This window comes from Lissotriton vulgaris, chromosome 8, assembly GCF_964263255.1.
Source record: "Lissotriton vulgaris chromosome 8, aLisVul1.2, whole genome shotgun sequence".
In the NCBI taxonomy this organism is placed as follows: domain Eukaryota; kingdom Metazoa; phylum Chordata; class Amphibia; order Caudata; family Salamandridae; genus Lissotriton; species Lissotriton vulgaris.
The window spans coordinates 716881982-716907635 of record NC_141696.1 but is presented as its reverse complement, the minus strand read 5'-3'; positions in this window follow the sequence as shown (position 1 = coordinate 716907635).

The following is a 25654-nucleotide window of genomic DNA, read 5'->3' as shown; positions in this document are numbered from 1 at the left end:
TCTGATATGAAACCAAGATGATACTTTAGAGGAACATGGTGACAGGACGTCAAACAAAAAATTAATGTTTTATCCACCCTCCTCAGTGTTTTGATGCCAAAGAGAGCACCCATTTGACAGTGACAGACATAGTGTGCAACAAGCAGCCCAATTTAGGGTGACCTATTGGATGCCATTACCCAGGTCATCCATTTTCTGCTGGACCACCGATGAATCCATGGCACAGAATTCTATGAGAACGACTCCACTCCCATTGAGAAAACTCTTTGTACATCAGGGAAATGTTGTAATACATCTTGGAAATATACTCCCACTTAGGGGTGTACCTCCATCTCCATCATTCATGATGATAATTCAACCATGACTGCCATGACAGTGTGTAGCCTTTTGGCGAGAAATAACCTGTTGAATCAGTGGAGGACTCTTCACCCAGGCGGGCGCAGGTGTGCCAGATGTGTTGTTCATCTAAAGAGTACAGACTCTGGGTTGAAGGGCCATTTTCAGAATACCACCCCCGAAATGGTGGGAGGTAGGGTGGAAGTAGGGTACACAAGCACCTGGGGCTACTGCCCCCCACTCCAAGACACCTTAGAGACCAAAGAAACCTCAGGTGCCCATTGGGAACTCCTTGTCAGCCCCAAGGCAGTAAGGGAGGTCTACCCAATGGCAGTGGATGACCTGGGGCCTCGCTCTTAACATTGCCAATTGTCAAAGATTCCACACAGAATATACATTACCGGGCCAGATTTGGTACGGATGGGTAGAATAGATAATGGAGAGTGCAGAGGCGGATGTGGGTACTTTCATCCACATAATATGGGAATGTACATATATACAATCATACTGGCGTGTCCTGCATCAAACTCCCCGGGATGTGCTCACAGTTGATTTGCAGCCTGAAGCCCATAGATGCCTTCTAAACATTTGGGAGTCGACGGACCTCACCCTTCATACTAAGCAATGGGTGATCCTGGCACTAATGGTGGCTAAAAGGAACATAGCACAAAATTGGGGAGCTCACCAACCTCCAATGCTTGATAAATGGAAGGATGATCTGGACTGGTGCATGTTCCTGGAAAAGTCAGAGTATGTAGCCAGAGGGTGTCCCAGGAAGTGGAGTAAAGTATGGGGCCATGGAACTTATATAGAGGAAATACTTGTATTGCACCAGCATAGATAAATAATGATGAGACTCTTGAAACCCCCTAATTGTCGTACATTGTATATTTGTGTTTGATTCACTGTAACCCAGATCGGAGATGTGGAGGATGTATATTCTCTTGCTCATGTCGTAAATGATATGTACAGTTGATTTGTTTATAATAAAAAGAATTATAAAAAAAACATTGCCAGTTGTCAGTAGCCTCTGTTGGTTGTTGTCCTTATGGACAGAGTTTTCCTTGGGTTGGGGATAGAAGTCTAATTCAGTGGGTGGAATGGGCCACATCACTTTGTTGGCCATTGTGGTACTGTCTGCCTACTGGGATGCTTCTCTTAGTAAGTTAAGTTAGGTGTCGAACAGATGGGGTCCACAGGTGAGGAGAATGATTTCCGCTGAACACTCGTTTTGGGGGGAAGAATACTCGTTTTGGGGGGAGAATCACCCCTACCTGCTCACTGCTGCCCACAGGACATTTTGGGATCCTTGGTGTTTTCCCCCCGCCGCTACAGGATAGCGGCCGCCGTGGGGAAGGGAAACTACATCCCCCAGACTCCTCTGCTGCCACTTCCGCGCCCGGAGGGGATAGAAAAAGGAGGACAGCCCTGGTGGAGTGGGCGTTCCTTTTGAACACTCGTTTTGAGCGGAAGAATACTCGTTTTGGGGGGAGAATCACCCCTACCTGCTCACTGCTGCCCACAGGACATTTTGGGATCCTTGGTGTTTCCCCCCCCCCCACCCCCGCCGCCGCTGAACTACAGGATATCGGCCGCCGTGGGGTGGGGAAACTACATCCCCCAGACTCCTCTGCTGCTACCTCCGCGCCCGGAGGGAATAAAAAAAGGAGGACAGCCGTCGCGTCGTGGGCTAGCGCGCGGGCTAAGCCCGGGCAAAGGGTGGGCCCTCTGTGGCCCTCAGAGGCCTGAGGAGGACGGGACGGGCCACGCCCCTTGGCTTTTCAAGAGGAGGTAAAGCTACCGATTGACTTTTTGTACTGGAAAGTAGTACTTGCTTAATAAACTTCAATAACTTTATTACATCCAAGCCATACTATGCCCCGCAATGGGGTTGTCACTAAAATAGCCCTTTGGTCGGACTCTTGCCCCAGGATGCAAGACAAGCACACAAATAGTACTTTTTTACCTTGCGCGTAGAGATGTTGATAAAAATAATTCCGACCAGCTTATAGACAGCCCAACTAGTAATCAATCTTCTCCACAAATAACCAGTACAGTGTGTAGCCTTTCATTGTTGGAGGAATTAAACAGTCTGTGTAAGATTAGGTATGTCCCAGCAGGATTACCTTCCCCGCCAAATAACGTTAACCTGTTAGCTCCTAATGAGTGTGTGCTGGAACCCTTTTCCATTTTCACAAAAGCCAATACCCAAAGTATAGTACCCGTTCGGGCTACATCTGCCAAAAGGAAGCATGACAGGGATAAATATAATGGGAGTCAATCTAAAATACAAAAACTACAAAATGGGTCCCCAAGTCCAACTTTGCCCCCTACCAATTCCCCCCCAACTCCAGAGGCGGCTAAAAAATTAGACGACCTAGCACCCTCTTCCCAGATGGCTTTATTGTCTATGATCGAACAACTGATCAAATCTATTATATACCCCCTGGTTGACAAAATTAACACCTTGGGGGATAGACTGACAGGGATTGAGGAAACAATCAAATTTAATTTGTTACCTTCTACCCATGCTACAATATCTAATCATCCCTTGTCAACTGCTCCCCCTAATGCGCCTAAACTAACCACACAAAACAAAGTTGCCCAAACCCAAGTACTAGTTCCCACTTCTTTGCCCTCAAATGTTCCTAAAGCCCCTCTTAAACCCACTATAGCGCACAATATTGTTCCCAGAGTAGAGCGCAACAAGGTTTCTCAAATTCATCTACCTCCAGAGGTCGCTCCATTTGTGTGCGTCCTCTCGGGAGTCCCGCAACTCAAACAGGGAAAATCAGAGAGACAACATGACTTGTTAAATAAGGTCAAGTTTTGGCTATCAAAAAATAGACCCCTGCCCCATGATCTTGACGGCAGGATGATGAGCGTAAGGAGAGTGGGCTGGCTAGGTCCCCTCCCAAAAGACATCACTGGTGACTTGGTACTAATAAGATTTAGGAGTAGACCTATTGTTCCATACCTCCAAACTTGGCCACCCAAAGAAGGTGATGGCCCCATATCTACCTGGGATCTACACGATTTCAACCCAAGCACTTCATATATCCCTGCTCCCAGACCAACGGCTGAGGATAATACCAGGCTGGGTAGAGGAGTTTGCTTACCGTATTGCTGTAGTATCCCCGCGCTTAACAGATTTGATTTACCGCATAATAGTCTTAAGTACTGCAACCCCTATCAACTTTCTTTCTGATGTAATGGAAGAACTGTTAACACGAATCCAGTAAAGTATGTTATTACTAAGATAGTTATATTCACAGGGTGAGCAAATGTTTTTAACTTTTAATCCGCAGATAGTTTGTGCCTTCATATGTATGTTTTTTTTAATCATGATTGTATTTTTAACTGCACGCTTTTATGATTTTAAACAAAAATCGAATAAAGCAATCTGAACTGAACTGAACTGATTTCCAATGGATCAGTTCAGAGAGTATAGACAGAGGGATCCAACCGAGTTCAGGGAAGTAGAATTGACAAGTGGTGTCGCTTTTTCTTAATATATGTGAAAGAGCCCCTCTGGGTTGGTATGATGCTCAGATAAGGTCCACCCATCATTAGCCCCAATTTCGTATACCATAGAGGTACAGAATTTTGGAGTGATTGAGTGAGGGAAAGACTAATGGGAAAAAGGAACTGCAATGAAGGAGACCTGCAAAAAACAATAAAGAAAATTACTGTCTCTGCTCCCATTCTTAGTGCACATGTAATATATTCACTGAAAAAACATAGGTTTCACACATGTTATAGTTAGCTGGACATTTCACTCATACAAAACCATTGAAATTCCCCTGTTATAGTTAGTTCAGCAAACCATAACTCCTGCACCCGCAATGCACTGCTGATGACGTCACATATTACATCACTCATGTCATGGTCAGTGACATCACTGATGACATCACTGATGACATCACTGATGACATCATCCTTGTGAAAGAGTGGCAGACCTCCTCTCTTCGTAATATAACCTTTGATACACACATTCAAAATTGGAAACTAAAATGTTCAAAAAAATGGAGATACCAATACCAGTTACAACAACCTATTCAGTAATTCCAACATTTACATCTACATCCACTCATTCACCAACAGTTCTATATAGTCAATCATACATGTACTCACTCATCATATGTACACATACACCTATATATCTTGTTACACACCAACACTCATCCATAGAGTTACTCATACACATACTCACACATGCAAATAAACTATCAAACATCCATTTACTTGCATATACAGCTATACACAAACCACTACACTTACTTCTACAGAAACGTACACATACTTACTCTCTTAAACAATCACTTATAGAAACACATACTTATTCTTACAGGAACTCTTCCAATCTCTCACTCTCACATATACTCACTTGTAATACCCCCCACCAAACCATATAGCCACCCATGTAGCTAATCACCAACCCATGCAGCCACTTATACACAAAGCGAGACACTGATACAGATAATTTCATATTTAAAACATTACTCGCCAATACATGTATTCACTAAGATACACTTAATAAGTCAGTTATACAATCATTTTTACAAAAAAAATCCATTTAGACACTTATTTACCCATTTATTCTTCCATCGACGTTTAGATATACATATATAAAAAATATTTATTTTTCAGAAAGACACATATTCACTGGATGATGTCATCAGTGATGTGATTTGAGATGTCATCTGTGATGTCATGAGTGATGTCACTGACCATGTCATGAGTGATGTAATATGTGACATCATGAGCAGTGCATTGCGGGCGTGCAAGTTATAGTTAGCTGAACTAACTGTAAGGGGGAATTTCAATGGTTTTGTATGGGTGAAATGTCCAGCTAACTAGAACATGTGTGAAACCTATGGTTTTTTCAGTGAATTTCTAAGGTTTTTTAAATGCTAATTCCTAACTATAACATGGCTGAAACCTGTTTTTTTTCAGTGAATTTCAAAGGTTTTGTAAATGATAATTTTTAAATGTATTAATTGTTATATTTTTTTATACTGATTTACTACATTGTTTTAAACTATTTATTCTTAGATATATTTTTTTTAAATTACATTACATATGTTTAATATAAATTGAAAAACATGTTTTTAAAAATATTGAAATTGTAATGTATATTTTTTTTATTTTACTTTTTTTTAAAATTTATATATATTTTATATAGCAGGCAATTATATCCTATGGAAGGAAATTCAAGTTACTGTAAGTACGGTTAGAATTACTTTTCAGGATCAGTAGTGAGCTGAAAGATGCAGCACTGAGGTCTCTCCTGATAACAGGTGTGTAAATCGGAATTCGTAGTTCGGCTGATTTTAGAGGAATTTTTTTAAGTTCCAAAACTCCACACTTAGAAGAATGAAACCAGTCATTGTTAGCCTATGGCAAGAAATTCAAGTTACTGGTAAGTATGGTTAGAATTACTTCTGAGGATCAGTAGTGGGCTCAAAGATGCAGCACTGAAGTCTCTCCTGATAACAGGTGAGTAAATCGGAATTCGTAGTTCTGCTGATTTTATAAGAATATTTTAAAGTTCCAAAACTCCACACTTCAAAGAATTTCCAAGGAAAACCACTCAATGTTACCCTATGGAAAGAAATTCACTTAGCAGGTAAGTAGTGTTACCATTACTTTTTCTTACTCAGTGGTGGATCCTGGATCCAGCACTTGTGCATCTCCTATAAACAGTTGAAAGAATACGTTTAAGTCATACAGGCAATTTTTAAGAAATATTTTTTGTTTGTGAAAATAGAAACTTCTGGTGAAAACCAGACAATGGCTTCCTATGGAAGGAAATACAATTTACTGGTAAGTACGGTTAGAATTACTTTTCAGGGTTAGTGCTGGGCTAAAAGATGCAGCACTTGGTTCTCTCCTGATAACAGGTGAGTAAATTGGAATTCGTTGTTCAGATGATTTTAGGTGAATATTTTAAAGTTCCAAAACTCCACACTTAGAAGAATTTCCAAGAAACACTAGTCAATGTTAGCCTATGCAAGGAAATTCAAGTTACTGGTAAGTATGGTTAGAATTACTTTTGAGGATCAGTAGTGGGCTCAAAGATGCAGCACTGAGGTCTCTTCTGATAACAGGTGAGTAAACCAGAATTCGTAGTACATCCAGTAAGCGCCACAGAGCTGCGCAGCAGAGAGATGTAAAAAGGGGCACGGCATGCACCACCTCTCTGCAACACAGCACAGTGGCGCTTCCTGGGACCTGGTGGACTACTTGGCCCCATAGTCCCTCAGGTTTGAAGTTGAATTTTATCCCCAGCTTAAAACTCGCCACAGGACGTGTTCGCACATATCACATCAGGCCCCTTCCCCTCCCTTCACCACTGTCTAAACGCGCCCTATTACAGTTCTAAGTTGAGAGATTAAGTCCCCTTGAATACTGAGGGTCCCTGGGGTGCAACTAGCCCACCAGCTACCTCCAGTAAGCACCACAGAGCTGAGTTGCAGAGAGGTGTAAAAAGGGGCGTGGCTTCAGAACACCACTCTGCAACGCAGCTCCCTGGCGCATACTAGAGGTACCTGGTGGGCTAGTTTGCCCCCAGGGACCCCCAGTATTCAAGGGTAATTTGTTCCTCCTCTGCAAACGCGCCAGGGGGCGGGTTTGCAGAGTGGTGCAATAAGGGGGCTTGGCCTCCAGCCCAATCCCGTTTTTTGTTTTTTTTTGTGAAGGGGGGCTGTGTAGCCTCCCTTCCTTTTTGGTTTTTTGGGGCCCTAGGGATCCCATCCCCCAGGGCCTCACCCCCAAATTAAAATTTTGAAAAATATTCCCCCCTCCAGTGGCCAATTCCGGGCCCCGGGGACCCCATCCCCCGAGGCATGGCCACATTTAAAAAATATTTTTAAGGAGTATTCAAGCCGACAGGAACGCCGTCGTGGGAGGACGTCTACACAACGTCTCTTCTTGCTTGTCTCACTCAAGAATGCAAGGTACTTTTTCTCTTTTCTCCATGTTCTCGTCGAGTTTAGGTTTTCTTGCTCATGGGACGTTCTAGTCTTGTCCTTGGTGGCTAGCTGTACAACAGAATGTTGGAAATACAGTGATGCATGGAATGCTGGGTGACTGGTGAGTGAGGAATGACAGAAATGGGCTGAACAGCAGGCAGGCTGCTCCTGGTGGGGCTGCTTTTGCATGGGACGAAGGACTGGCTACCAGACTGACCTACATCACCATCACCTGTCTACCTGTCAGATATAATTGTATACCATCTTGATGTACTTGGGCCAGCTACTGAATAAATGTACTTATGAACTCTACTCGCCTACCAGCGTCTAATTGTGTCACAGGGCACAACACATACCATAAACACTCTGAATATTTTCAGGATTAAATGTCAATGATCGAGATCGCTCAATGATCAGAAAAACATGATTCCTGTAGAAGATTGGGAATTGTCCTCCAATAAGTGTAGATGTAGAAAGAAATATGAAACCATGAACCAAGTTATTCAAATAATAAACTCTTGCTCACAGTCCTTGCACTTGATAACTATGAAAGAGCTCAAAGTAATCTTTTGGTGAAATGTCACAAAGGAATCTCCTCAATCTAGAAGTATTCAGAATATAACAATTGCAAATATGAAGAGAACAGACTTAAAAAAAATTGAAGAGTTATTCAGCACACAAAAGTACTTGCTTTTTTAGATTAATGTGTTTCATCTCACTTAACTGCATTCCACGGAAGCCAAGAGTTCTCTTCACTTTTGGATTTGAAGACAGCAGTCTGCTGATAATAAATTACATGTCACCCGACATATTGCAAGGTTAACAAAGTTGAAAGCGCTCCTCGCGCTACCAATTGCGTGTCACGCCACCCAGAGAAACTACACTGAAAACAAACAGCCCGCGAAACACCCGACTGAGAAAAAGATCGCCACAGAACTAGTTGGCATTAGCAATCCTCCACTGCTCATCTACAGAGCTGCAGATTATAATAATAATGCCACCAGACAGGCAGCATTTTCGTTTTCTCGAGCGCCTCGCGCTAAAACAAACAAACTTCAAGACAATGATTCTGTAATTAAGCATGTCGGTCGGCGTGAGTACACCGACTTTATAGTAATGGCCCCACCTACTTGATTGAGCGTACCCCATGCTGCATCATGGGAGATGTCGTTTAAAAACCATGACAATGTCTCCTGACATATTAAACTACTGTCTTTTTTTATCCTTAATCAGTTTTCTTTGGGTTGTTCACTTCAGCCTTCATGTTTGATTCTTGAAGGTGACTATGTAGATCTTTTCCTGACAAGTGGCTCAGCAATAGTGGGCCACAGCCCACGTTCTATTGCCCTAAGCAGGGAAGCCTATTGAGGTATTGATTAGTCTACCCTGGCATTAGGCTGGAGGGAGGTTGTGTTGGAAAATGGCCCTCTGCATGGTCACCGTCAAACATTTTGCCTTCCTCCTCCACTTTTTCTGATCTCGCTTTTGTTGGCCTTAAAATTCTGAGCACTTTACCCCCGATAACCAGTACTGAAGTGCATGTGCTCTCTCCTCTAAATATGTTAATATTGGCTCATAACCAAATGGCATATATAAATTATTTATATGTCCCTACTAAAGCGCACTACATGTGCCCAGGGGCTGTACATCAAATGCTAATAGTAGGCCTGCACCATTGCTTGTTCTACCATTTTAAGTAGCCCTCTAGGCATGTTTCAACCTGTAAAAATAAACCTTTTGCCTGGCCCAAACATTGCCCGCACACAATGGTAGCTTAGGTGTTACTTGATGGGCCATCCTGGAAGGATGGGAGAGAGGAGCTGTACCCAGCGGCACTTACACCTGAATAGGCTGTGTCCTACCCCAACACAATGGGCTGCATACCTCCTGTAGTGATTTAGGGCAGAACCTCTTTGCACTTCAAAAGCCTATCTTTGAAGTATCCACCACTTCAAAGGCCCAACTGGGTATACGTTCAGGACCTGTGGCACAACCATATCAGTATACTTCTGGAACTGTGCACACTCTGCCAGGAAGAAGGACTGCCATGCTGCTGAAAGGACTGCCACTCTGCTGTATTTCTGTACTCCTACCTTGAAGTACTGACCTGCTGCCCTCTACCCTGCGTGGGGGAACTGGACCTGCATCACTTGAACTCAGAGTGACTCCAAGGGCTAGCTGGCTTGTCTCTTGACCTGAAGTTTCAGAGACATAAATACTTCAAACCAAACTGCTTCTGCACCTAAGACTCTGCCATCTGTGTGTCAAGGACTGTCCGGGACTATGTCAGGAACACCGCCAGGGACTTGGGCAAGGACTGGGAATGTGGTAGAAAACGTACACAGAAGAGTACAGTGCTGCCCAGGATCACACAAGAAGTCAGAGGAGTACAAAAGAGGAAAAGGGATCCAAAGGGGAAGCCTGTACAAGTGAACAAGATGGCTAAAACTCAGAAAGGAAGGGTACTCACAAGGCAATTTAGCATGCAGTCTAACTACACCCAGGACGGACGTGCAAAACATATATATGAAACAACATTAACAATAAAGGGGAGTGTGGGGTAAAGCACTCAGGAGCTCCACGTGGTAAGACTGAAGCTCAGTAAGTTTCTCACCCACAATTGCTGTTACAGATACTGACTGCAAATACCCGCATGTAGGATATGTATGCAAAGGCAGGGTCTGTGAAGCTTACACCTATGGTGATGGTATAGATGTAACTCAAAGACAATACTCACAGTGAACAAGAAACACCACCTAGGTAGTCAGCTGTGCCCACGGATCCTGACGATTAAACAGGAACTTACAAGGCAGTAACAGCAGAAGGGTAGAACTAAATACAAGCACAATAGACAAGGAGCTAGCAAGGAGGAGTGCTTAACAGGAAAGGTAGGAAATCACATGGCACACTTGGCAGAAAGCAGGTAACAAACATACAAGGCAACAGAAGCAAAACAGCAGAATAGAAAGACAGCAAACAAGGAACTGGAATCAAGGAATTGGGAATAAAGGCAGGGATTGGAAAGGGATATACAGAAGGGGAGGCTACAAGGGTATACTAGAAAAGTGCAGGTTAAGGAATCAAGAAAACAAAGTAGCATAGAAGGCAGTGCTGGGGCAGGAACAAGAATTGAGCAAAGGCTCAGGAGTCAAGGTAGCACTGCAGACAGTGCTGGTTCAGGAACAGGGATTTACTACAGCTCAGGAATCAAGGGATCAGGAACAAGAAATAGCTGAAGCCCAGGAAAAGGAAGTAAGAATAACTATAGCTCAGGAACTCCGGAAACAAGATAGCACTGCAGGCAGTGCTAGTTCAGGTACAAGGAATAGCTTAAGCTCAGGAAATAAGGTAGCTCAGGAGAAGGGAAACTTTTGCAATTTAGGAACTGGGAATACTAAGGCTCGGGGGGTCAAGGTAGCACTGCAGGCAGTGCTAATTCAGGAACAAGGCATAACTAAAGCTCAGAAAACAAGAATAGCAAAAGCTCAGGGAGCACTGGCAACAAGGATCAGTCTCACCGGTAAACCGCTAGAATGACCAACCTTGGCCTGAAGGGAGCTGGGGCTTATAAGAGCTCATAGTAATCATATGCAGCAGGTGTTAGCAGGCTAGCAGCAGCCAGCCACAGGTGAGCTGAATTCCTCCACCCATCCTTGGCCTGCAGGGGTGGAGACAAAGCAGTGAGCAGGGAATTCTGGGTAATGGAGTTTCAGGCATGAGTAGGCTGGCTTCAAGTATAAGCAGGCTGCCTTTCACAAAACCCGGCATGGATTGGGAATGGATGTCAATTCCCAATAAGTATCCAAATGGCTGGAAGTCAGGATATGCATGCAGGGGAGAATCTGGAAGCTTATTAGAAGACTGGAAAGTCCCACTATGCGGCCCCCTGGTGGTGGAGAGCACAGGGAGCAAATCGTGACAGTGTGAGTGTACCCTGCCAAGAGGTGCTGCCCAAGTCCTGGACCCATGGAAGAGGGCCTAAGGTGCTTCTCCAGTGCAACAGACGCATCCTTTGCTGAGCAACTCATTCCTGAACAGAACTGGTGCATCTTTTTGGCTGAACAGCACATCATTGTGCAGAACCAATGCATCACCGCTATTACGTGGATTGGACCCGTAGCAAAAGACTTGCATCGCTGCTGCATCCCACATCTGGGACCGAGACATCGGCTTTGGAACTAACACTGTGCTACACTTTTCCCAGCACAAGCTCCCCACATCTCTCATCAACAGCACCCTCAATGAAGACTCTGACCCTCCACATCGCAGCTTCATCATTCATTGGAACCAGCGCATCGTCTTCACTGCACCTTGCATCCTGAAAACTGGCATTTGCATCGTAAACCCAGTCGACAGGATCATCGACGCACCAGGACCTCGCACCGTAGCCTTGTCGTATTTAGGAACCAATGCAGTACATTGCAACGGATCTTTGATGCAGATTCACACAAATGCTCCACAACCAGGATTTAAGGTATTTTGGTTCAGCGGGTCTAATTGGGTCCCTGTAGCCGGCCTGTGCTCCATCGCAGTCGGCCTGAACTTTTGACTTTGTCCTGGCCCGGTGTGACCACATATCACAAATAGTGCTTTTGGTTCTTGGCACTATTTTACTTTAAAACTTTGAAATTCAATATCTCAAGTTCTACTTATTGGATTTTTGTCATTTTGGTCTTCTTTTATTGATTGAATTAACAGCTATTCTTCTAACCCAAAATCTTTTTGTTTGGTGTTTGCCTTGATTCACTGAAGTGTTGCACAAATAATTTACACATTGCCTCTAAAGTTCAGCATGACTGCTCTGTGCTAAGCTACCTTGGGGTGAGTACATGTTAATTTAGGGTGTACTTTTGTCTTACTCAGACTAGGATGTGGGCACTGCTTGACCACGGCTCATACCCCAGTTAATCAGGAACCCAATTTCTAATAACTCCTTATTAGCACATTAAAAACAAACCTATTCACTTTTCGGTTTCTTATAATAAATGGTTCTGAACTGGGTGCATCGTTGGCATAAGCAAGTTTCAAATATTCTTAATTCCTTAGTAATTATCCAATGCTTAAATATGGAACAGTCATGAGAAGTATTTATGAAGAAGTCCAATAAGTTCATTGCATTTCTAGTTTTATAGGGTGCAAAATGCATCAAGTCGTCCTGAGGCTAGCACTACTGAAAAAGAAAGCATTGCACCCTAGATATGAAAAAACTGCATTTTTAGCGCTTCCAGAACTTCATATAACAAGAAAAGCACCAATCCTCTGGAGGAAGTGCATTCGGAAGTGATGCCACATTGAACGAGAATGATCAGCCGCCTGGTCAAGCTTTTTTAAATTTTAGGCATGCATAGCAGGGAACCCTGGGCAGAGCGAAGGAGGTGAGCAGGAACATAGTAAGTAAATAGATAATGTAGTTCCATGGGCCCATTTTTATTCAGCGCTTCGAAATTTATGCAGAATTTCTTAAACAAGGAATGTAAATGGATGAGAAACCAGGGTAGATTCAGTAGGTGACACGATCTATGGGCATAATGGGTAAGGTTAGGCAGGTGCTTTGTCGCTGCGTTATGAGCCAATTATTAGGGGTGAGCAGTATCTGCTGGTAGCCCCAAGTAAAGGGTGTTTACATAGTCCAGGCTGGAGCCGACAATCATGTTACTTTGTGTGTTGTGGGATGAAAGTGAGAAGTATCTTTAAAACTTTCAAATGAAAAAAGTATGTGGAAGTGGCTATTGGGGGAAACATGGCGCCCGCGAGCTGAGCGGTAGCACACGTCCCTCCTAGGCTGTTCTCCTCTCCCTTACCCGAATGCCGTATGTCGTCGTGAATGCGTGCTAAGAGAAGCTTGCAGCGGGCGGTTACCTTTTGTTTCTTCCGCGTTTAAGCAATGGGAGCTGAATGTGTCCCAGAGACGCAGAGGATCCTGCACGATTTCCGTGTCCTTCACTTCTGCTGCGCTGGAGCCGCCCTGGAGTTGAGACACGGCCGCAGAGTGGCGGCCCGCGGTCTCCTCCGCAGTCTCCTCCGGGGCAATACAGGCAGCGCCAGTACCAGCAGCGGGCCTGGAATTGACACTTTTTTCTCGCCAGCAGCCGCAGCCGCAGCAGCATCAGAGGAGCCAGCCGGCTCTGGTGGACGGGAGTCCATCAAAGTTGGGGAGTATTTGTGTGAAGGCGGTAAGAGTGTACTTGCCCCTGCGCAGGGGGATCGACATTTTGCGCCATCTAGAGCAGCTATTGGAGCTCGCCCCGACCCCAAACACTCCTCTGAGCAAGAAAGGGGGTAAGAGGAAAGGGAAACGGACTAAGGGTACACCTCAGAAAGTCACCCGGGTACAGGGTTTGGAGGAAAACACTGGGGACATAATCGGTTCATCAGACGGTACTATTTGTAACTTTCAGCAGCAGTAAGGATCTGATTTGGTACAGGGTACGGCCTTGCAGAGTTACCCAGGGACGTTGAGCTCTGTAAAGGAGACCAGGACTAAAATTGTGCCAATAAGTAGCTCTGTCCGTATTACCACTTCTCTGTGGTCCTTTTTCAGGGTTCAACCCCAGGTTTTGAATATTAAAAATCAAGAGGCTCCTATTGATTTGCATAGCTCCTTTTTGGTCTGTAAAAATATTACACCTAAAACACCTACGGTCCCCTCTGAAATTCCCTGCAGCATGTCTATGTCTATATCTACATCTGCAGAGTCCGGTATTAGCCTTATTACTTCGGCCGAGCAGACGGATGCAGTGGCCTTATCGTCAGGGCCAGATACTAATATACCCAGCCTTGATAAGTCTATTGCATCAAAGATGCTACCTACAGCATTATCAGGGCCCTTTTTGCCGGATGTTTCTAGTATTGGTGGAGTAGAGAGTCCAGCTGGGACCTCGATAGAGGCTCTTCTTGCCTCTCTGAAAACGGACATAAAACAAGGCTTTACGGTATCAGCAGATAACCAGTCTGAGATAAGAGCAGCTTGCGAGGTGTTGGAGAAAAAAGTTGATTTACTCAATAAAAGAACTGAATCTCTGGAGGGCTCAGTAGAGGAGCTTAAGGCGAATCTGGGGTCTGCAGAAGTAAAAATTCAAACTTTGCGTAGGGTCGGAGATGCTATGCGGGAAAGAGTTGAGACACTTGAGAACTATTCACGGAGGAACAACCTCTGTCTATTGAAGGTTCCGGAGGGCAAGGAAGGGAGCGCGATTAAAACCTTTGTTGCAGCATTATTAAAGGAGTCATTGAATCTGGAGAAGCCGGTTGATTTCTTGGAGAAGGATATTCAAAGGGCTCATAGAGACCCTTTTCGATTAAATCCCGGTAGGGCCAAACCAAGAAAAATCTTAATCAATTTTCTTATGTACACTGTAAAAGAGAAGATCTTAAACCTGGCCTTGAAAGTTAAATCATTAAAGGGTCCAGATTTCCCATTCGAGGTTTGTTTGGATTTATCCAAAGTTACCCTGGATCGACAGTGGGAATTAGGCCAAAGAATGGAGAAATTCAGATCTCTGGGTGCCACCGTGCAAATGAGATTTCCCGCCTTCCTGAAAATAATGTACAATAATAAAATGTACAATATCAGATCTCCATATGAGGCTGATGATTTATTGGCATGTTTAAGTGATGTCTCTGGGGGGGAAAGAATGAAACCCGGTTAGTTTGGGGGGTGTTAGCTCTTCCCACTAAGCATTTTCCAGGAAAAAAAAGGAGAGAAAAAGGGAGGGAAGGGAAAGGAAAAGAAAAACAGGGGAAAAAAGTGAAAGGGAAAATAAATAGAATTTATAATTGCACAATATAACACAATGGTTAAAGGTTAAGAGAAATTGTTATAAGTTCCCAGTGTTAATTCAATATCTTGTTTACTTCATTGATAATGAAATTTACGGGCCCAGATATATATTCTTAAATTGAGTTGAGCCGGGAGGTAACTCGCACCCAACACTTATTTTTTTTCTTTTAGCACTAGTTTTATAACTTAGAGGGAAGGGTATAGGGCGACTGCTGGAGGACGTAAATTCTGGTCATACATCAGGCCAGAGAAATTGGGGATGGGTTTCCCAAGGGAGGGGGGTGAAAGGGCAAAAATTCCTCATATGCCGATACCCTATCAGCACCATTTATTTTAGCCTCATTCAGGGTTTGAATCAGGGAGTCCACCAGTCTTTTGGGTTAAGATAGGACTAGATCCAGATTATGGTAGAGCGCCGCCACAGGTGGAGGTGGTGGTAAAAGATATGGTCCCATGACATTGCTTCACTGTTTGTCCTGGAATGTCAATGGTCTGCGCAATGTAGGGTAGAAGGGACAGAATACTCCAATATCTAAGAGATTTCCCGGCGCAGGTCATTGCCATTCAGGAAACTCATCTCCTTAAACCTGAGATAATAGATTTATTAAAAAATCTGAGATGGGTAGATACCTTTATTTGCACTGATCAAACTGCAAATATTAGAGGACTACTGTTTATATTTAAAAAACAAGCTAAGGCCCAAATTTTGGAATGTAGGGAAGATCATAGCGGTAGATGGCTTATACTAAGAGTTTCTTTAGGGGGTATGCTTATCTCACTTGTGGGATACTACGGTCCAAATCAGGACGACCCCTCATATTTAGACATCATTCGCTGCCATCTTTCTGATCCCCGAAATCTGGGTCGGGGACTTTAATATTGTCTTAAACCCTACGCTAGACAAGTCACCAAACTCAAGAACCGTTGTTCCCTCCAAATCACGGCAACTACTTTTAACAATAATGACATAGCTAGGGCTGGCCGATTTATGGAGGGAAAGGGCGGGAGATCAATTGGGGGTCTCATTTAAAAACCTAAAGTACAATCACAAATCTAGAATAGACTATGCTCTGTTTAGGTATTGTCTTAAAGACTCAGTCAAGGACATTGTCTACTTACCATCTCACCTCTCTGATCACTCTGCAATCTTTTTTAGTTTGATCCCTATACAGCAATATCTGCATAGATCGTGGTCTTTTGATCGCACTATCTTACTAGAAAAAGAGGAAACTAATTTTCTCCCTACCGAGACTAATCACTTTTTAGACATAAACTTACATTCAACTAATATTTCCATCGTCTGGGACGCTCTGAAAGCCTTCTGGCGAGGCTGTATTACTAATAGAGCCTCCTATAGAAGAAGGAAATTTAGGGATGCCATCAAGGGCTTAGAAGTGGAGATGAATAACATAGAACATAAAGTGGGTATCCACATAGATTCAAGGGAAGATCGTGATAAATTATATTCTCTCAAAAAACAACTTGAATCTATTCTACAAGAGAGAATCGCCTGTAGATGGAAAGTGAGTAAAATCTCTCATTTTGAATTTGGGGAAGCAGCTGGTAATATACTTGCCTGGAAAACAAAAAAAGACCAGGTGCGAAATTATATAAAAGAGATCATGGTTGAGGGTGAGACCTTTCCCCACCTATCAAATTTGAACATAGGCAATGCTTTTCGGGATTTCTTCCAAATGATTTATAAGAAAGACATCATTGAGGACACTGTAAAGAGGAAAATCTGGCTAGACAAGGTCTCCTTACCTAGACTTTCAAACAAGCAGAAGTTAGGACTGGAGCTTGAGATCACTGATGAGGAAGTCAGTAAGGCTATCTCTCAGCGTAAACGAGGGAAGGCGGCCGGCCCAGATGGTCTACCAGGGAAGCTGTATCGCTCACTTGAAGAGGTTATTACTCCTATCTTGGTGAAAATCTTTAACAATATACTTTTGAAGGGAGAAGACCCTCCTAGTTCTTGGAGTGAGGCTACAGTAGTGTTGATTCTAAAACAGGGTAAAGAGCCGAAGGATTGTGGGTCGTATCGCCCTATTTCACTCCTCACAATGATTATAAAATCTTTGCCGCTATTCTGTCAAACAGGTTGGGGGGTGTTGCTGACACTATTATCCACCCAGATCAAAAGGGCTTCGTTAAAGGGTGCCAATTGGCAGATCTTACGTACGATCAGGCCGGCGCTATTGACATTGCATCCACCTTTTCTCTCCCTTTGGCCGTGTTAACCCTCGACGCAACCAAAGCCTTTGACAGGGTTAATTGGGCATACCTGTCTGATGTTATGATGAAATTCAACTTGGGAGGTGGATTCTGTCGAGCTATAGAACTCTTGTATAAAGCCCCGACAGCCAGATTGCTAGTGAATGGTTCTCTGACTGAGATATTTAAGACCACCAGGGGTACAAGACAGGGCTGCCCGCTTTCCCCTCTCCTTTTCAACCTCTATATCGAACCATTTGCACAGGTTCTTAGGGAAGATCTTAACATCGCTTCCTTTAAATTTGGTGGGTGGGAAAAGTGGGTGGCCCTATATGCAGATGATATCCTCATTTTTACAGCTTATCCCGATTTAGCCTTTCCAACAGTTATTAATCGGGCGGAGGAATTTGGCAAGATTTCAGGCTACGAAATAAACGCTAATAAAACCGAAATCATGGCCTGGAATATAGCTAATTCACAACTTAATGTAGGCTCCACTCTGCGGTATTTGGGTATCAGAATTACGCAAGAGGTTGGGAAGATTCCTGAACATAATCTAGATCGGGTGTTTAGGGAGTGCCAAAAGCAGTTGAAGTCTTCGGCTCACCTCCCCTTATCCATCTTGGGGAGGATTAAAATAGTAAAGATGTCCATCCTGCCTAAACTTACATTCCTTTTTATTTCTATCCCCTTGGCGTTTGATACCAAGCAAATAGAGAAATGTCAACGGGAATTAACTTCCTTCATCTGGAACAACAAAGCTACTAGACTGGCGTGGAAAAAGCTTAGGCGGAGGAGGGAAAAAGGTTGTTTGGCGTTGCCAGACTTACAATTTTATGCCTGGGCTTTTCAGCTCTCGCACTCAAGAATGCTGTTAAAAGTACCCACTAATACACCGAGTGGAGAAATGTTTCGGGCCATGTTAAAGGGAGCAGACCTACCGGCGGTTGGTTTTATGTATAAATTTGTGGACCAAAAATTTTTCAAAAAAATTACATTAAAAGTTCTCCAATCGTTAGCCAGAAGTTGGGCAACTATAAGAAGGAAAGTTGGGCTTAGTTATTTCTCATATTTTGCACCAATGTGGGATTCCCCAGGTACACCATTGTGCTTCCAGGATAATTTGACCATTCTTGTGAGGGACTCTGGTATTTCAAAGTGGGGAGACCTGTTGGCAGGGCGCTCATTGTTGATCTACGGGGGAAAGTGGGCCCAGGTCTATCCAGGTTCAAATATATTGAGATGAATAGTTGGGCCCAGACACAATCTAGACAGGATACCCTTTATGGGAATGATAATAACCTGGAGGAACTCCTAGTGGTAAGGCCTGGGGGTAGGAAGGAGGTTGCATTATGGTATAGGGCAATCGAGGAAGAGGTGGATGGCGATTTCAAACTTGCCGATGAGTTATGGGGAGATCAGTTAAATAATCAGTGTGCGCAGGTCTGAATGGATTGATTTACTTTGTTGCAGAAAATAGTAAAACCTGCCTGGCTGAAGCGAAACCATCTTTTTACAGCCCATAGGGCGTACTTCTCTCCGCTAAAATTATCGAAATTTCAGCCTGGGAAAGTGTGCAATAAATGTGGCCTCCCAGAAGCATCTGATGTGCACATATTCAAAGACTGCCCTGCTATCCGTCCCTTTTGGGATGATGTGAAGAAATCTTTGGACTCCATTTTGTAGGTTTCATTAACTATCAGTCTCCCTTTAATTATTTTTGGCCTCGATGACAACATCATGGGTCACGCCAGATCTTTCCTTTTCTACGCAATCCTCATGGCTAGAAGACAAATCTGTAAATTCTGGGTAGACCCTGCAGCTCCATCCCATTCAGAATGGATGACCTCGCTTTATGATGTATTAAGGGTGGACTTGGCTAGATCTTGCAGTAACAAAAAGCTTGATTTTGAGATTTTTTGGTACATTGGAAATAGGATGTCCAGTGTTTTTTTTTTCCCCCGGGTCCTATGATTATGCCTTTTCAGCTCCATGGACCACTGCAACAGGTCTCCCAGGCAATGATTATGGTGGAAAACACCTCGGTGGAGTAAACCTTTCTACCCGCTAATTTCGGATGTCCCTTCCGCCAGTTATCTAATCGTGTCTTGGTCCGAGTTAACATACATACAAGATTCTTGAACTTGTTCAGAAAGGACATGCAAGGTGGTCGGCACTTTCTCTAAGAGGGTTAAGGCAAATGAGGACAAAAAAAAGAGAAAAGTATGTAGAAGCAACCTGGGGCTTAAACGTAAGGTTGTCATAAAAATAGACCCCATACCAGGGCACGAGTCGGGGGTACACGCGGGTGGACCGCGTTCACCCACTTTTTTCACAGGGTGAACGCTGTCCACCCTGCCAAGAAGTTGGGCCTCACTGAAAAAGATGCTGAATTCGTCCCGGTGTAATTTCCAAACACCAGGACACTTTCAGCTGTGCCTGCACGTTGTTATCTGCTTTTAATCCGCAACGTGCAGGCAGGAAGGGGATGGGGCTCTCTTATGTCTGACTCCTGCTTGGCCTATTTTTTTTTTTTTTTTAAATCTGTTTATTAGCATAGTAAGGAGAGCAGTTACACACATATTGGAGCGCAGTTGCAAGCAGGATGTTACATGCATGTGTTTGCTCAGAACATATAAGTACATAGTAACATTAATTTTTCATTATGTCGTCTGGAACCAAACAAACTGAACAATCCCACGCTGTACCCGTACCCTCCCCCCACCCTCTTGAGCCCCCCCCGACACTCTCTTGTGATGCGTATAACCGTAAAATTTACATCCGGGTCACCCGCGATAATGGACATATGGTCTTGTATATACACACAGGTAGGTTAGGGTGAAAGGGTCGATGGTTCGGGATTTCCCGTACCCCATCACAGTGCACCGTGGTCCGTGACGGTGTGCGAAGGGACTAGATCTGAACATGTTCACCCCATATGTGGTGGGTCTTGTGTATCCCCATCATCCTCGTCATTCCCCACCTCGAACGTTCCCACTGTGGCAAACCAGTCTAGTGAAATTAGAGTTTTCCGGAGACCTCTGCGTTCTTCTCGCTGTAGTGCCTCGCCTTCCGCCTTACCCCACCGCACCACCTCTGCTTTCCATAGTTCAGGGTTGGGTGGCTTGGACGACTTCCACCTCATTGTAATTGCTCGTTTCGCTAGTAATAGGGCCATGTCTGTAAAACAAGTCGCCACGGTTCTAGTGCGTGTTGGCGGTCCTAGCCCTAATAGTGTATGTTCAGGTGTAGGTGACTGGGACAGGGCACCGGCCTTCTCAAGCGAGTCATGGACAGTGTTCCAGTAATATCCCAGTTTGGGGCATTGCCATAGCATGTGTAGTAGCGATGCGTCGTCAACGTCACATCGGGGGCAAGCGCTACTCGCGTCAGGGAACATCACATGTATGCGGTGTGGGGTCAGGTAGGCTCTATGTAGTAACATCAATTGAATGAACCTGAACTTGGGGTTTCTAGCGACTTTCTTGGGAAACTGAAGGATACGCTCCCACTCTTTATCTCTCAGAGGCCTACCAATATCACCTTCCCATGCCGCCCGGAGCGGTGACAGCGTGATTGCCCTCCCCATTTTTATGCTAGAAGTGAGCCATCTGGTCAGATGGCCGCCCGTGCCCATGAGGTAGTGCATTGTTATTAGGGGGTTTGTAACAGGCTCCCGCCCCTCAGGTGACCACTTATGTGTTACATAATAGCGGAGGCCTGCGTGCAAGAGGAATGAGCCCCGGGGAACGCTATGTGTAGCCCTAAAGTCTGCAAAGGACAATAGGCGCCCCCCTTCAAACAGGTCACCCACATGAGACACTCCTGCGTCGTGCCAAGGGATCAGTGTGTTCGTCGTGAGTGTTCCCGAGCCCAGCGGGATACCCAAAAGTGGGATCGTGGGGGCATAAGACGTCTCGGGGACGTGTACTTTAATGCCTTCCGCCAGTACGTCACTGCAAGCCTGAGGAGCGGTGGGGTGTCCCTCGGTAGATCTGCTCTGGGTAGGAGCAATGTGTGTATCCTCCCTTTGGCATGCTCATCTTCTGACACATTGATTTCTTGGAGATTGCGACCTGCCACCCAGTAAGCCAGCCACTGCAGCTGGCACGCATAGTTATAAGCCCTAAAGTCCGGTAGGCCCATACCACCGGAGTCAGAGGGGAGTTGTAGTTTAGCGAGGCCTATGCGTCTGCGCCCATGTCCCCAGACAAGTTCCGTAAGTAGTATGTCTAGAGTATGAAACGTCGTTGCTGGGATCAGGAACGGCAGATTGGTGAAGTGGTAAATGAGTCGGGGGAGCATCACCATCTTAGAGATTGCCACCCTGCCGGCTATTGAGAGGGGCAGTGTTAGCCAGAATTGAATTTGTGATTTTAGTGCTCTGATGGCCCTCCCGAGGTTGCCGTCTATCATCATGTCGGCCTCCCTGTAGATGTGCATCCCAAGATATCGGAAGGTGGTATCCGCCATCTGGAATTCGTGAGGGGCGAATGGTAGGGGAGCAGACAGGCCCGTGGGCACAAAGGCAAATCCATAGGACTTAGATTCGCTGATGGTGAGGCCAGAGATTGCCCTGAAGACTTCAAATATTCGGGGTATAGGGCTCAAGTCGCCCCGCAAATCCTGGAGATACAGTATGATATCGTCTGCATAAGCTGACACAATGTGCGCCGTCCCGTGCCTCAGTACACCGCAGCGGGGGGCCTCCGTCCTGAGCTTGCAGAGCAGTGGTTCGAGGGCGAGAATAAACAGGAGGGGGGAGAGTGGGCAGCCCTGTCGGGTGCCCCTCGCTATAGCGATGGGTCCCGAGATGTGGTTGGAGGTGCGCACTCTGGCCGTGGGGAGGGTATAAAGTAATCTGACCCAGGCAATGAACTTGGGTGGTAACCCGAATTTTGACAGTGTGGCGAACATATAGTCCCATCTAAGGGAATCGAACGCCTGTTTCAGATCTAGAGATATGCAGCCTTCCGAGCTCGCATCCACTTGGTTGCCGAGCATCAGCTGGGCTAAGCGCCTGAGATTCATGGCCGTATTGCGGCCCGGTACAAAACCACATTGGTCAGGATGGATCAGCTGTGGTATGAATTGCACGAGTCTCGACGCCAGCACCTTGCTTAGGATCTTGGAGTCAGTGTTGAGGAGGGATAAAGGTCTGTAATCGGCCAGCTGTAGCCCGTCCTTGCCAGGCTTTAAGAGGGAAGTGATCAACGCTTGCATGGATGATTGTGGCATGGAGGCGGTCCGTAGGGCTTCCAAATAAACAGAGTGTAACCGTGGGGCCAGGAGATCAAGGAATGTTGCATAGAATTTGGCCGGTAGGCCATCTGTTCCGGGGGCCTTGCTCTTCGGGAGAGCTCGTATTGCTTGTCTGACTTCCGCCACTGAGATGTTGCGTTTCAGGTCTTTGCATTGCCTGTCAGTGAGTTGGGGGAGGTCTAGGTCTCCCAGGAAGGCCTCGAACGCAGCCGCTGGGAGGGGTCGAGGGGGGCTGTACAGCGTAGTATAATAGTCTTTGAACGCCGTGTTAATCCCTACTTGTGTGGAGGTCGGGTTGCCTGCCTGGTCTAGAATTTTCAGGATTGGATGGCAAACTGGGGAATCGCGCAGGAGGCGGGCTAGCAGGGGACCAGCCCTATCTGCTTGGGTATGCTGTCTATTCGTGTATTCTCTGTAGTCCAGAAGCCTCAGGTCTTCCAGCAGCTCAGCATGTCTAATATGAGCCTCTTGCAACGGCGTGAAAGGTGCATTAGTGCCCGCTGCCTCGTTCTCCAGGGACGCCAGTGAACCCTCCACTTCCTTCAACTGACTGATCACCTCCCGTTTTCTGCCCACACGGGTGGTCATTGCCGCCCCCCTGAGACAGACTTTGAAAGCGTCCCACTCTATCTGACGTGTGGTGGCTGTGTTCGCATTTGTGGAGAAGTAGGTGTCTATAGCGTCGGACAGGGACGACCGGAAGACCGAGTCTTCAAGGAGATCTGGAGACAGTCTCCAGGTCGGTATAGGGGCCAGCCGCCTGCCCCACTGCCAAGTGAGCTCCACGGGGTTGTGGTCGGATAGAGTTTTCCCCATGTGTTGGGTCTGAACTATGGAGTCTGTAAGGGAGCGGGAGCAGAAGACATGGTCGATCCTGGTGTGGAGTTGGTGGGGTGGGGAGAAAAAGGTGTATTCCCTCTCCTGTGTGTGTGTGCTTCGCCATGTGTCCGCTAAATCCCAGCCCTCGGCCCACCGTGCTAGAGCGTCCGCCTGCCTCCTGCTCTTAGTGGCCTGCAAAGGGGGGTGTGACCTATCCAGTGTAACATCGAGCACAGCATTGAAATCTCCCCCAATTATCCAGCGATGGTCAGCCCAATCTGCAAGTATCCCATTTACAGTTAACAGAAACTCTGATTGACCAGTGTTCGGTGAGTACACACATCCAAACACAACGGCATCCCCGTCCAACAGGCCCCGCACAAATACATATCGTCCTTCCTGATCTACCCTTTGCTCCAACATCTTAAAAGGGACAGAGTTGCGTAGCCAGATCGCCGCCCCCCTGGAGAACGCTGAATAGGAGGTAGCGAAGAGCTGCCCTCTCCATTTCTTGCGTAGCTTCACATTCTCAGCATTGTTCAAATGTGTCTCTTGGAGACAAGCAATCTGCGTCCTCCTGCGGTTGAGTTGAGTCAAGATTCTATGGCGCTTGTGAACAGAGCCCATGCCCCGTACATTCCAGGTGCACAAGTGGTAAACATTAAGTGACCCCACGACCATCTGTGTGATGCGATAGAATGGAACATCTGGGTGACCGTGTCAGATCCGTTTTGTTACAAGGTGAGAGTGTCTTATGAACATGTAACCCCTTAACATTAAGGTCCCCAAGCCAACGGGCCCGGGAGCCAAACCAAGGTGCCCAACGTGAGCACAAGTCAGTTAGGTTCGTGTGCATACTGGGGGTAGTAGGCCTCTGATGACTGTCACTTAACGGCCTACATGGGCAAGATAGCCCTCGAAAGGGTGGGTCCTTATGCAACCCACCATATCTGAAGAAGAGAGTCAGGTATACGTTACCACCCGGAGGGGATCAATCGTGCTGCCATTCAGAACTCCGCCGCCATCTGGGCCGTGATTTTTGGGAATAGTTGTAGGCTGTCCACTGATCCAGATACCTCAGTGTGGGTGTCGGTGGTAACGGTGATTCTGTCTCCGGTTGCTCCCGCGTCGTGCACGGCAAGTGCCTCCTCTGTCAGTCGCATCCGCAATGACGGATGTCCTGCCTCCTGACCTCCAGAGGGTTGCGTTGTCATCGGCAAATCCTGTGAAGGGTGGTGCCCGGGGCTGGAAGTGTCTTTCCGTCGGTCCGGCGGGCTCCCGTGACTACCGCTGCGATGATCCGCGAATGGGTCTTGAGTAAGCATGGGCGAATTTTGCGAATCTCGCGTTCGCGAATTTTGCGGATTTGCGAACTCGCAATCCGCAAAATCCGGGAATTCTCACGAATTTGCGGATTTTTTTTTTGTGTTCGCGCGGGTTTCTGCCAGTTCGCGAGGGTTTTTGTACAATTTCGCAAACGCGAACTTACCTGTCGGGTTGCAAGTTTCGCGAACTTGTTGTTTCTACGTGTCCAGCCTGTTTGGGACATTCTTCTTCGTCACTGCCACCCTCTGTCACCACTGCCACTCTCTGACTACTCATGCCACCCTCTGGCTCACCCATGCCACCCTCTGTTTCATCACAGCACCCTCTGGTTGTCCAGTGTACATTATTGTGGCAAAGCAAAGCACACCTTCCCTGCCTCAAGTGACCTGAATTAATTTGGGGCTGATTAATGTGTCACAGAATATTTTTTTAGCTGGCACCTGCTTCCTTAGTGCTTCCTGATTAGTGATCTTTTGCACTTGCTAAGTGCTTTCATTGTTGCAAAATTAGTTACAACACCTGCCCTGCCCCAACTGACAATAATGAATTAGGGGCTGATTAATGTGTCACTGGATTTGAACTTCCAGCCTGGCTCCTGCTTGTCTCCCTTAGCTGTAATTCAGGACCTTTGTGGCATATGTGTAACTATTCTGAGGGTCAGAGCAGGGTCACATAATAGTTGCAAGTAGGCAACTGAACTCTGGAGGGGCCCCTCAGGAAGCACTACAGGAAATGGCTACTAATGATGAGCTTGAACTTTTGAACCTGGTAAGTAGTTTCAGTTTTGCTAAGATCGTATTTCTGCAATTTAGCGCTTATTCGCGGGGCGCGAACTCACGCGAACAGTGCGAGCAAGCCATAAAATCTGCTGCTCGCGGATTTGCGGATTTTGCGGGAAATTCGCGAATCTCGCAGATTGCGAATTTACCAAAAATCCGCAAAA